This window comes from Lithobates pipiens, unplaced genomic scaffold (assembly GCF_037356315.1).
Source record: "Lithobates pipiens isolate NorthernLeopardFrog02 unplaced genomic scaffold, aLitPip1_a1.2 Scaffold_19, whole genome shotgun sequence".
Lineage (NCBI taxonomy): Eukaryota > Metazoa > Chordata > Amphibia > Anura > Ranidae > Lithobates > Lithobates pipiens.
This window is the reverse complement of record NW_027507764.1, coordinates 419641905-419654932: the sequence shown is the minus strand read 5'-3', so window position 1 is coordinate 419654932 and position 13028 is coordinate 419641905. Positions and strand designations below refer to the sequence as shown.

Here is a 13028-nt window from a genome sequence, read left to right as displayed (position 1 = left end):
GAATACAAACTGAATCACATAGTGCTGGCGTGCTGTGTTCTTCACAATTTTCTTAAAAAAGTTTCTGTGAACTATGCGGTCTCAGTTGGCCAACAAGGAGCAGACTTGCTTGAAAATGATGATAACCTCACAGGCCTTGAACCTGCTCATCCTGGCTTGCCCCCCCCAAAGTGGCCGTGAGGTTAGAACCCAATACATGGACTACTTTGTGGGTAGGGGGGCCATTGGTATGCCAGACAATGTCTGAGAGGCATTTTCTAAATACATTTTTCTTTGAAACTCCTTCATTTACTGCTTGGCTTGCTTTTAGGTGTCTCCTAGGTAAATTTAGTTTTTTTCTTGTTGTGCCTTTTTCACCAACAGTGCAAACCCAAGTTCAGAGCGAGAGGAGGGGACAGTCTCTTCTTCAGATAATCTTATTATGTTGTGGGTCTGCTACACACACCTTGTTTTTGTTAACTAATGTATGTAGTGCATTACTGACCAAAATCGTGCTAATTTTCAGCACCATGGCAGGAAAATGGCATGATTGTCCAAATTAACACATCACTGTGGGTGTTTTTTTACTAAAGGCACATCCACTATGCACTACAAGTGCACTGCAAAAGTGCACCTGAAACTGCACTTGGAGTGCAAAGTGGAGTTTCCTTTAGTAAATAACACCCATTCTCACCGCAATCTAAAATTGAACTCAAAATACATCTTTGGCGCAATGAAAAAGGAAGCCACACATTGCTGAAAATTTAACTTTTTAATCCAAGCACATTCACATGTGCGTTTAGAAAAGGGTTTTAAAAACAAACCAAGAAAATGTGTGTATCAAAAACAGTCTTTCAGCTAATTTTTGTGTACTTGTTGCTTTTGTGTAAACAGGCATGTATCAAAGCGTAACATACAGAACACAGGAACTTAGAAAATTCAACTTTGAAAAGTGAAGACAATATCAGACATGAGTATGTACAAACTGGGCTGTTATTGCCTTCATCACATGGGGTGTCACTCCTGGAAAATCCAAATTTGGAAGATGCACACAGTGTGTCAACATGTGCTATCTCCCATCATGGGGGATCAATGTACATGTTTTGGGGCTGCAACCCCTTCATCTCAGCCACTTTACACAAAACACGTACATTTATCCCCCATGATGGGAGATAGCGCATGTTTACACACTCTGTGCATCTTCCAAATTTGGATTTTCAAAAAATACAAAATTTGTGGTTTAAAATCGAAAAAATAAAATCCTAGCTAGTTTGGGCTGTTTCACACTCAAAAACAAAACATCAGTGATGTTCTTCATTTTATTTTTCACATCATTGATGTTTTGCTGTATATTTTCCAAATCCCGATTGCACCCCATTATCTCCCCAATCAGGATCTGGGCACTTTTACTGGTAAAACGGGAATCTTCTTCCACATCACCTAAAAAACAAAGCAAAAAAACACACCATGTAATAAAAATATGGTGAGATACATTGATGAGCTTACCGGAAGCTGTGTTCTCCGACACTCTCCTGTTGTGGTGACAATTTGCCCAACCTCAACGATCTCTCCTTCCTGCTCCTCTGCTTCTGGTTTTCGAATTTGCCCTTCTTTGGGAGGGGTGTGGTCCCTGGTGTCCTCATACTTGCCGAGTCTTCTCTCCCCTATGAGAATGTAAAAAAAGAATAATTAGCACACAGATGGCAGAAATAGGAATATGAAACATTGCTTGGAAGTGTTGTACAATTGTGTTTTTTGGCCGAGTTCCAAGGTGAGAACATTATTGTGGACACTTTGTTAAGATGGAATACTTATCTGCAGAACGATGTTTCTTACGAACGAATGAAACCAAGTGGCCATTTTAAAATGCACAACATGAAATCAAAGCACATGGAGCAGTATGCAAGCAAGAATAATCATATGAACACACGACAACTCCTTACTTTTTTCAAGAACACGCTTGATCCTTATATACTGCTCGTGCTCCCTGAGTTTCAGGTCTGACCAGCGTTTTCTCAGTTGATCCATGGATCGGCGTACCCCAAAATTCTTCTGAAGACTCTTCACAACTTTAGTCATGATCTTGGCCTTTCTGATATTTGAGTTTGGGTAAGGTCCATACTTCCCATCATAGTCGGTCCTGTTCAGTATGTCCACCATCTCCAACATCTCTCCAAAACACATATTTGAGGCCTTAAATCTTCTCTTCCTGTATTGGGACGTTTCAGGCTCCGGGCTTTCCTCACCCTCCTCCTTGTTAGTGGAACTATTATTAGTGCGCACCTGCATTCTCTCCTCCATGTGCTCTCCCCACTGCGCTGAAAGCGAAGGGGCGGGGAATAGTCTAGAAAGAACGTTGTGGGCGGAGTTTCAAGCATGCGCACTGTATATAAAACGCAACACGCGTGTGTCGTCCGTACGATCTGTGAACAGAGGGAGAAGCTGAGGGGACGAACGTGCAAACGAAGGTAAAATTTTGAACTTGGTACATCACTAGGCTATACTGCTTCTAGACTGAGGCCTGCATTAGTGGAGTTTAGCCTGACATTAGGGTTTGTCTTGTGTTGTGTCTTGCAGACATTATGGACGGCTTCAACGATCATAGCTTCCTCCCTCTGTTCATCGATAAAGACAGAGACATGCCCTGCCTGTGGCAACCAACACACCCTCAATATAGTAACAGAGGCAAAAGAGGCAGGCAGCAATGTTGAAACTGGTTGAGTTTGTGAAGCCGGTGGTCCCCAGGGCAGACGTCACCTATTTAATAAAGAAAATTGGTGGCCTCAGGAGTACATATCTGAGGGAGAGGACCAAGGTGCTGAAGTCCATGCAATCTGGAGCTGCAGAAGATGACGTTTATGTCCCCAGGCTGTGGTATTATGACAGGATGCAGTTTCTGTCAGACCAGGCTGAGGTCAGAGAATCCCTCTCTACTCTTCCTTCCACGCGTCCTATGCTACATTCCACACCCGATGAGTCTTCCAACGCCCAACCTGGGCCTTCCAGCTTGAGCCAGGTATAGTATTGTTGTACATATTTTGGGAGTATAAATGAATGATGTTAACTTGATTTTTGCTCACTAATTGCTGAGTTTAGAAAGTGTTTCACATATCAATAGACAGTAGTGGCCAAAACCTTTGGGACAAGAAAGAAAAATGATGGGCACAGAATGATAGTCTTTTCTATTGGTTAACAATTTGCAACAGTGTTGATGTGAAAATTGTGTGTGTTTGATGAACCCAAAACTAAAACTATGTCCCTTTTTCATACACAGGAAGACCTCAGCCAGGAACAGGAGGGTGTGGAATGCAGCAGCCAGGAGGTGGCTGTGGAAAGTGGCAGCCAGGAGGAGGCGGGGGTAAGCGGCAGCCAGGCGGTGGGCGGGCAAAGGAGCCTCACTGAATGCCAGGTCCCTCCCCTCCGCCTTCCACGCAAAAGGGCGAGAAAGGGGGGGAATGTTGAGGAGTCGGCCCTGAGGCTGATTGGTGAGGCTTCTGCGGCCCTCCAAGCAAAACCCACCTACCAAGAGGCCTTTGCCGCCTTGGTTGCGTGCAAGCTTGATAAAATGGAGCAGGGGCAACAGCTCTTGTGTGAGGAGGTTATTGTACACACCCTCAACAAGGGTCTGTTGGGCCAAATGACACAAGAAACACACTTGTGTGGTTTGGCCCATGCCCCTGCTCCTCCTCCTCCTCCTCCTTCTGCCACACCTCCAGCACCACAGCCACAGCCTGGAAGGAAGCGTGGAAGGAAGACCAGAGAGTGATGACCTGGGTTCAGTCTGGTCTGACAGAAGATGCAGCCTGTTGTAGTACCACAGCCTGGGAACATAGATGTCATCTGCTGCTGTTCCGGGTTTCATGGACTTCAGGACCAGACTTCTCTCCCTCAGACATGTACTCCTCAGGCCACCAATTTTTGCGTTGAAATAGTTGATGTGTGCCCTGGGGGCCAAAGGCTTCGCTAATCTCCCCAGTTTCGACATTTTTTTTTTTTGGAAGAAATACTTGCGTATGTGTTTTCCTTCCAAAAGGCCAGTTTATTTGTGAGCAGGCAGGTACATTTCAAAAAAACAAAGTGACATGAATAACAAGGGTTACCAACACTAAACAAACTCCTGTAGATTAAAAAAGAAAAACAAAATATAAAAAATACAATAATGTTGTTGTGGTAAGTTTACACACAAAAAACACCCCAAAAAATTTAGAAATTAGCAAACTGTCAAAAAAGGAGATGTTAAGGAAAAAAAAAAAAATGCATCCAAAAAAGAATAAACAAAATCTAAAATTGTGTAGATGTGACGAAATCAAAAATTGTATTGCCGAAATGGTTAAAAAAGAGTCAGGAAATACGTTCGGGAGAAGTGTGTGTGACTATGAGCATCAAAAGAAGTTCCTTCTTGCAGCATTGTAAAGAACAAGAGAATGTGCTTCATGAAAGAATTTTTAACATTGCAGCGTGACGAATGTGCTATATCGATTACGAGCAGTAGTTTTACCTGAACGAGTGCTTCCGTGTTGGAATTTGAATGTGAGCATGCGTGGCACCTTGTCCGTCGGAGTAGGCTACACATGATCGGAGTATGTCCAATTGGAGCAGTTTGTCGGAAAATATTTCCAGCAAGTTGGAAAATTTGGTCCGACGGATATTCAGTCCGATGCATACCACACACAGTCGGAATATCCGACAAAACGCTCCGATCGGACACATTCCGACGGAATCTCCGACCGTGTGTACAAGGGCTTAGTGTCTTCGTGTGTGGCCAAGTCCGTTCGTTTGGAAGTCCATCGAAACTCCGCTGAAAAGTCAGTCGGGAAGACCGTCTGACCTAGTCTGCCGGAAAGTCCGGTCGTGTGTATGTGGCGTCAGTGTTTCTGTGAATTTCTGGTACTGTAATCTTGTAAAGTCACCAGTATCCAGTATCAGTGGCCGTTCTTCACTCTTTGAAGCGTTTATAGATCAATTCACTCCTCTAAAGTAGAAGCGATCTACAAAGCTTCATAAACTGACATCCAGAGGAGAGCGATCTCCTCTGAGACTGCCGGAGAATGAAGCAGTGAAATCTTTTCAGTGCTTCATAAACGGACAACTTAGTCGATATATTGTTGCACTTTCCCAGGTTTCCCAAAGCATCCAGTGATGACAGAAAGCAATAAACACACAGTGCTTACCACACATCCATGACTCTCCTTCTTGGTGAGTAGCCATAAGCGATTGTGGGATTTATCCTAATTATGCCAAAAGAGGGGTTGTTTCCAGCTCATATGGTAAAGAAACACAAGATAGAACTGAACCGCATAGTGCAGTAGTATGCTCAAACTAAAACACTTATAACTCAAATATAAATTTTGCCCCATCACTAAGAAGGATGCTTGGAGTCAGACTGAGCTGGCTTGGAGGTCCACATCTTCCAATGAAAATGTGACTTAGACATGTAACTAGGAGGCTCAAAGGGCCTGATCTGAGAAGTAACTGGTCTACCTGCAGAAACCCAAGCCTTCTTTTCCTGGTGGAGGAGAGAACTCTTAATCCCCATGATCTCCTTGATCTACTTATCCACGTAGGGACCAAACAGGCATTCTCCCACAAGGGCAGCCAATTGAGGTGTTTCTTGCAAGTTACGGTAGGTCCGCTGTCCAGCATTAGTGTCAAAGGATCCTTTGCATATGGATGAGGGGGAGGCTCACCCTGGAGATCTGTAGTGTATGTAAGCAGGGGTTAATCTGTTGCCCCTTTAAGATAGACGTTCTTCTTAAAGTCCTCCCAGGGAGTGAGGTGAGCTCACATTCTTTCTGGAAGGATCATATGAAAACTCTGTGTGGAGCTTAGCCTGTGTTGAGGGGATTAGAGGAGCCTGTTTGTAGAGATGGACTAAGGACTTATTCTGCTAACCCCTAGGATGGGCACCCTTGATACCATGTCTTGAGAAGTACACTGACTATTGCTAAAGGAAAGAGAATTAATTTGTTATGGACTGTTTCTGTTGACTATCTCACTACAATAAAATGGAGCTGTATTAAGTCTCTGGCAGCTTTGAAGTGACTGAAGTGGATGTCTGTTACCATTGGGGATGTGAGTAGGGGTAGCACATCGTTAGACCACAGTGACTGATGCATCTCATAGACTAACAAACAGTGGGATTTTAGGATCCCAGAGAAACAACTCTAGTGCAAACCTAGCTGGGTTGGGACAGGTAAGTGGTAGACATAGGAAGGGGTATCCCTCTTGTGGTAAGTAGTTGAACCTCTTTATGTAGAATGCGGTAAGTGACCTTGGCCCCCATGTCGCATAGGCCTAGGTGTTCTGTAGACGGTCTGATCTCTATTCTACAACCACGTGGCCTGAAGCTAGAAGTGTCCCTAGCTATGGAGGGTCATTGTTATTAGTGACCAGGAGTATGGTGAGTGATGTATCTAGGACCCACCATATGTGCACACGTGTTGCAGAAATGGAGTTCTGCATGGGCTATGGACTATGAGGGGCCAGTGTGCCAGGCCGTAGTCAGTCATGTTCCATGCTTCACAGTGGAGTGAGTGCGTGACACTGTCATGGTTGGTCCTGCTTACATATATCCACTAAGTTGTTCATGCAATAGCATAAGGCCACAGGTAAAAGCTTTAGGTGGTGGTGAACTGAGGGATCCGTTAAGATGGAGCTAGAGTCTCTTGCCATAGACTTTATCTAGACAGCTAATGTCTGGCAGATGGTCACCACAGGTTGCAAATACCTCTCAACTTTAGAATGTAGGAATGAGGGACTCTTCAGGGAGATAGTGACCTGCGGTGAATAGCATGCCACAGAAAACATTGGATGTGGTTAAATTATGTTGAGCAGGAAGGGACAATCTTCCTCAGTGCCTGGTGCATGCTGGGATTGTAAAGAACAAAGTACGCCTTTGGCCCCCACGCTGTCAGAAACCATGAATCAGCCCGAGACAGAAGTACAATTAAATCACACTTGTTTATTAAATAAAAATAAAAAGGTAAATAGAGTAAGCGTAGTCAAAGCATAGCCAGAGTCCAGTAACCGGATCGAGTAGTCAGCCAGGCCAGAAGTCAGGGATCCAAGTGGAGGAACAGCAAGCAGGGTAAGGAGCCAGAAGGGATGTCAGCAAGCCAGTCTTTAAACAGGTACGCAGGCGATGGTTTCTTGTGATGTGACCAAGGCGAAGGCAGAGATGAAGTGAGCTGGACAGCTTTAAGTAAGCAGGTCAGACAAGCAGGATCAGGAACACCTGGGTAACTGTGGAGAGAGATGAGAGCTGGTAATTAGCCAACAACTGAGCAGCCAGCCCAAGGAAGGAAGGGCTAAGCCAGCCCTGACACACGCAGGTATTATAGTGATGCAGTGGATGCACCACAGGGTGGCAAACAGTGGGTGTGTCCATACTGTTATCAGTGGGAGGGGCTTAAAAGCTATGGTTCAATTTAAATTTACAGTCTGGTGTCCTGGGTGTCATGCTCCTGTTCCCCCTAACCATGCACTCTGACGCAAAACACGTTTGGGAGGGGTCCACCCCTGAGACATCATTATTCATTTTCATCTGGCAGCACTTCCTTGTACCTAAAAATATGCTTTGACTGCTGTGCTTCAAGAGAGTCTCACAGACATATATAAACCTAAGCACAATCATTAAAAAAAACGTAAAACACTTCAATTACGTATATTTTTGTGCACACTAAAAATAAACAGCTAAAGAGAGCTAACACTTTGTCTGAGCCTACCTTAAAGTGATTGTAAAGTCAGATTTTTATTATCTTAATGCATATGCATTATGATAAAAATGCCTTCTGTGTGTAGCAGCCCCCCCCCCCCCCACACACACAATACTTACCTGAGACCCACCTCTATCCAGCCATCTCCATGAGTGAATCGGCCATCCAGAACTCTCCCTCCTGATTGGCTAAGACCCAGCAGTGGCACCATTGGCTCTCGCTGCTGTCGCTCAAACTCAGTTAGCCAATCAGGAGAGAGAGGGGACCGAAGCAAACAAACATCTAAATGGACAGATAGAGCTGCAGCTCGGGTTGGGTGTCTCCATTGCTGTGGCGGCACTCGACAGGAGGGAGGGGGCTGGAGCTGCAGCCAGGGGCCCAAGAAGAGGAGGATCGGGGCTGCCCTGTGCAAAACCCCCTGCACAGAGCAGGTACAGTGCCTTGAAAAAGTATTTATACCCCTTGAAATTTTCCACATTTTGTCATGTTACAACCAAAAATGTAAATGTATTTTATTGGGATTTTATGTGATAGACTAACAAAGTGGTACATAATTGTGAAGTGGAGGGAAAATGATAAATTACTTTCTAAATTTTTTACAAAAAAAATGTGAAAAATTTATTCAGCCCCCCTGAGTCAATATTTTGTAGAACCACCTTTTGCTGCAATTATAGCTGCAAATTCTGCAAGTCTTTTTGGGGATGTTTCCACCAGCTTTGCACATCTAGAGAGTGACCTTTTCCCCCATTCTTCTTTGCAAAATAGCTCAAGCTCTGTCAGATTGGATGGAGAGCATCTGTGAACAGCAATTTTCAAATCTTGCCACAGATTCTCAATTGGATCTAGGTCTGGACTATGAATGAGCCATTCTAACACATGAATGTGATTTGATCTAAACCATTCCATTGTAGCTCTGGCTGTATGTTTAGGGTTGTGTCCTTCTGGAAGGTGAACCTCCACCCCAGTCTCAAGTCTTTTGCAGCCCCTAACAGGTTTTCTTCTAGGGGACTTCTTATGACTTTCCTTTCAGCATGGCACTTCTTATTGTCACTCTTCCATAAAGGCCAGATTTGTAGAGTGCAAGACTAATAGTTGTCCTGTAGTCAGATTCTCCCATCTGAGCTGTGGATCTCTGCAGCTTCTCCAGAGTTACCATGGGCCTCTTTGGTGCTTCTCTGGTTAATGCTCTTCTTGCCCGGCCTGTCAGTTTAGGTATTTAGACCATGTCTTAGTAGATTTTCACTTCTCCACAACTTAATCCCTGACCTGTCTGGTGTGTTCCTTGGCCTAAGATTAAATTATACCCTGGAGACTAATTAGGTAACTTCTGAAGGCAATTGGTTCCACTAGATTTTAGTTAGGGGTATCAGAGTAAAGGTACAAATGCACGCCACACTTTTCAAATATTTTTTTTTTAAATTGAAAACCATTTATCATTTTCCTTCCACTTCACAATTATGTGCCACTTTATGTTGGTCTATCACATAAAATCCCAATTAAATACATTTACATTTTTGGTTGTAATATGACAAAATGTGAAAAATGTCAAGGAGTATGAATACTTTTTCAAGGCACTGCAAGTATAACATGTTTGTTATTTTAATTAAAAAAAGAGACTTTACAATCACTTTAAAGAAGAACTTCATTAGGATATTCTGGTCTTGGTGGTTCCAGTGCTAAGCCCAGGAACTGAAAAGATCTCATTGTAGGCTTGGGATCTTGATACACAGTGCTGCAACGGAGCAGATTACCATGCTTCCACATCATATATGTAACCCCTCTTCTAGCTTCTGTATATAACCCTTCCTCTAGGTTCTTTAGTGCCTCAGTGGTTTGCCTGTGTGCTATGTTATTGATGCTCTGATCCAAATCCTGCTCTTGACTTTGATCTTGATTCCAACCATAATTCCTCTTCCTATTCAATTTCCAGTACCTGCATCCTGTGCCCTGATACCCCATATCTGCTTCCCTTGCTCCTGATCTCAGTTCTGGTCACCTTGCTAAAAATACATCTCCCTGTTTGTCCGTCACATCTTTTGTCTTACCTTGTTTTCCCATGTCCCCCCTTTGTTTGTATATATTGTATTATAGTTATGTTGCTTGTTATTTATTCTGCCCCTTGGTTCACTGTTTGCCTATATTTAAACTTGAAGGTAGGTGAAGTGTAATGCTTTCCCAGCTGGGTTAATTATGGTGTTAATTATGTTCCCGTTTTTTTCTTGGTGGGTTTTCTTGGGTCTGACCCTCTGGTCATGTGTGCTATAAAAAGGGACAGGGGCCTGGACCCAGAGAGAGAAATGTGTGAAAACTGCTCATTGCTGTTGCCGGAGTCTGAATCGCCAGTACCATGCTGATTTCTGAGTTCCCGCTATTTAGGGAGATTTCTGCAACTTGCAGTCCTCCCTGCAGATATGGTCCATGGCCTGAAGTTAGGGACTAGGGATGTCAGGAAAAGACTACACTTTTTGTTGAACTGTTGTGTTAAATTCTTCAGTAATGCTTTGAAACTTTTCCTTTGCCTGGTCTAAAGTTACTAAAGGGGCGTAATGCAAGTAATCGGCACACAGTCTACAGTGCGGGTCAGTCAGTGTGAGAGTTAACACAGTGTAAAGTTCAAGCAAGTGGTTACCAAGGGTAACAAAGGTTTCTCTAGCAGCCTGCCATAAGCGTTTACATGTGGCAGGTGGGATAGCTTCTAACAGGAAGAGTTGTTGTCGGCACACTCTCCATGAGCAGGTCTGTTTCCCATAGCAATGGGAACAGATCAGCACTGCAGAGGTCTCCAACCTGTACACAGGTACGGAAGAAGAGGAGTTAAGTGAAGTGCACGCATTGGAATCAGCATTAGCATAGTTGCCAACAGCACGGATTAGCCGGGACACTCATGGCTTTTAGTCAGATGTACAGGCATGTCCTTGTCCCGGCCAATGCTGTATCCTGGCCTAGGTCGACAAGGCCCAGGCCTAGGGCAGCACTTTGCAGGGGGGCAGCACGGAAAGATTCCCTGCCGGCTTGCGCTACACTGTTAGTGTAGCGCCAGTCTTATGGGGCATACTGGGCTGAGATTCAAATTAGTCTAGGGAGTGCATGAGTTTAGTAAGACCTAGAGCAGCGCAAAACCTAAATACACTACTGGTCCCAACCAGAGTCCGCTCATGGACACCAGCCACCACCTCTCCCCAGACATTGGGACATTTTATTGCTGCCACAGCTGGGTGCCTGCCCAGTGCACATCGGTGTATATTCAGGACCCCTTGAGCCCACACTGCCCACAAATTGAGAGCCACCCCATGCCATGCTGCCTGGACATCGGGAATCAGGAGGTCATGGGGTAGGAGCTGATGTTGAAATGAGAGCCAGCAGCACTGGTGAGCCCATGGATGGTGAGTGGAGCTCGGCTTGTCAGGACCAGGTAGGTCCTTCTCCTCATTATAGGTAGTAGACTAAGATAATAGAGAAACTCTGAACTGGCACTGATGAGGCTGCACTGATGAGACTGCACTAATGACACTGCACTGGTGGGCACTGATGAGACTGCACTGATGAGGCTGCATAGATGAGGGTGCATTGATGAGACTACACTGATGAGGCTGCACTGATGAGGCTGCACTGATGAGGCTGCACTGATGAGGTTGCACTGATGGGACTGCATTGATGGGACTGCATTGATGAGACTGCACTGATGAGGCTGCACTGATAGGCATTGATGATGCTGCGCCAAGTTCCTACGTACCTGATGGGTGACCCCGATCCATGCAGAGGAAGGCCTCCCTTACGTATATATCTGACTTGCGGCCACTGATAGAGCACACAGGTGGCTCGGGAGTGCAGAATAGTATGAGTGCCTGGCGGGTAAGCTATCAGGCTGCATTCACACCTGAGCGTAGCGTGTTTGAACGTTTTTACCGGCGTTTTGTCGCGCGTCAACGAGCGTTTTGTCACACTACAATGCGCGACAACGAGCGTTTTGTCATACTACAACGTGCGACAACGAGCGTTTTGTTACACTACAACGCGCGACAACGAGCGTTTTATCACACTACAACGCGCGACAACGAGCGTTTTTTAACTTCGGCGTTTTTTTTTTTCAGCCAATAGGAAAAATATTTTTCATCTGCTTATTTTTTCTTGAGCAGATACAGCGTCAAAACGCCCGTAGAAACGCTCGTTGTCGCGCTAAACGCTCGAATCGAGCGTTTCCATTAGTTTCTATGGGAATGAAAACGCCCAAATCAGCCCAATTCGCGCGACAAAAAAGGGTCCGGAACTTGTTTGAGCTTCAGGCGTAGGGCTTCAGGCGACATGGAGTGGAGATGTGAACCATCTCCATTGAGAATAATGGATTTTCTCCCCTCCAGCGTTTTGTAGCTTCAGGCGTAGGGCTACAAAACGTTCAGGTGTGAACGGGCTGTCAGAGTTGCCTCTCCAAGGTTCCTGATGCTGCAGAGATGAGGACCAGCAAGGAGAAGGATCAGAACAGCAGACAGGCTGGAAACTGGACCACCCGATATCCAGGGACACACACACCCAGATGCAGGGGCTGACAGGCAGTGGATCAGCCCAGAGGGATATGGATCACAAGCAGTGCAGGCAGACAGGATCTTCACGAGACAGGAGATGCTTGAGCAGGTGAAGTAGACAAGAAGGTCGGGTCACAGGCCCGGTCAGTAACAGCAGCGTGGTACCTAAAGGAGCAGGTATAATCAAGGTCAGAGATGAGCCGGGGTCAGGTGCAGACAGAAAACAAGGAGAGTCCAAAGGCAGGCCTGGGTAGTTCAGAAAGTTGATCACAGAAGCAGATTAACAAGGAGCATGGGTCACAGGAAGGTGCAGATCAGACAGCACTGGTCCTGTCTGTACATCCTGTTTAACCACTTCAGCCCTGGAGGATTTTACCCCCTTCCTTACCAGAGCACTTTTTGCGATTTGGCACTGCGTCGCTTTAACTGACAATTGCGCGGTCATGCGACGTTGCACCCAAACAAAATTGACGTCCTTTTTTCCCACAAATAGAGCTTTATTTGGTGGTATTTGATCACCTCTGTGGTTTTTATTTTTTGCGCTATAAACAAAAAAAGAGTGACAATTTTTTTAAAAAACACAATATTTTTTACTTTTTGCTATAATAAATGTCCAATTTTCCAATTAGTGATTATTGATTGGTTTGTGCAAAAGTTATAGCATCTACAAAATAGGGGATAGATTTATGGCATTTTCTCTCTGGGTCCGGGCCCCTGTCCCTTTTTATAGCACACAGGACCAGAGGGTCAGACCCAAGAAAACCCACCAAGAAAAAAACAGGAACATAATTAACACTAGCCTTCCTAGCTGGGG

General features: G+C 45.0%; 1 long non-coding RNA gene across 1 annotated transcript; it reads right to left on the bottom strand.

Moving 5' to 3' along the window:
* Nucleotides 1-6920: 6920 nt before the first annotated feature.
* On the bottom strand, nucleotides 6921-11558 carry LOC143998330 (uncharacterized). Its single transcript, XR_013277855.1, has 2 exons — nucleotides 11428-11558; nucleotides 6921-7221 (listed from the first exon to the last, which is right to left on the bottom strand). It is a non-coding gene; the product is annotated as an uncharacterized LOC143998330 (long non-coding RNA).
* Between the last annotated feature and the right edge of the window lie 1470 nt (nucleotides 11559-13028).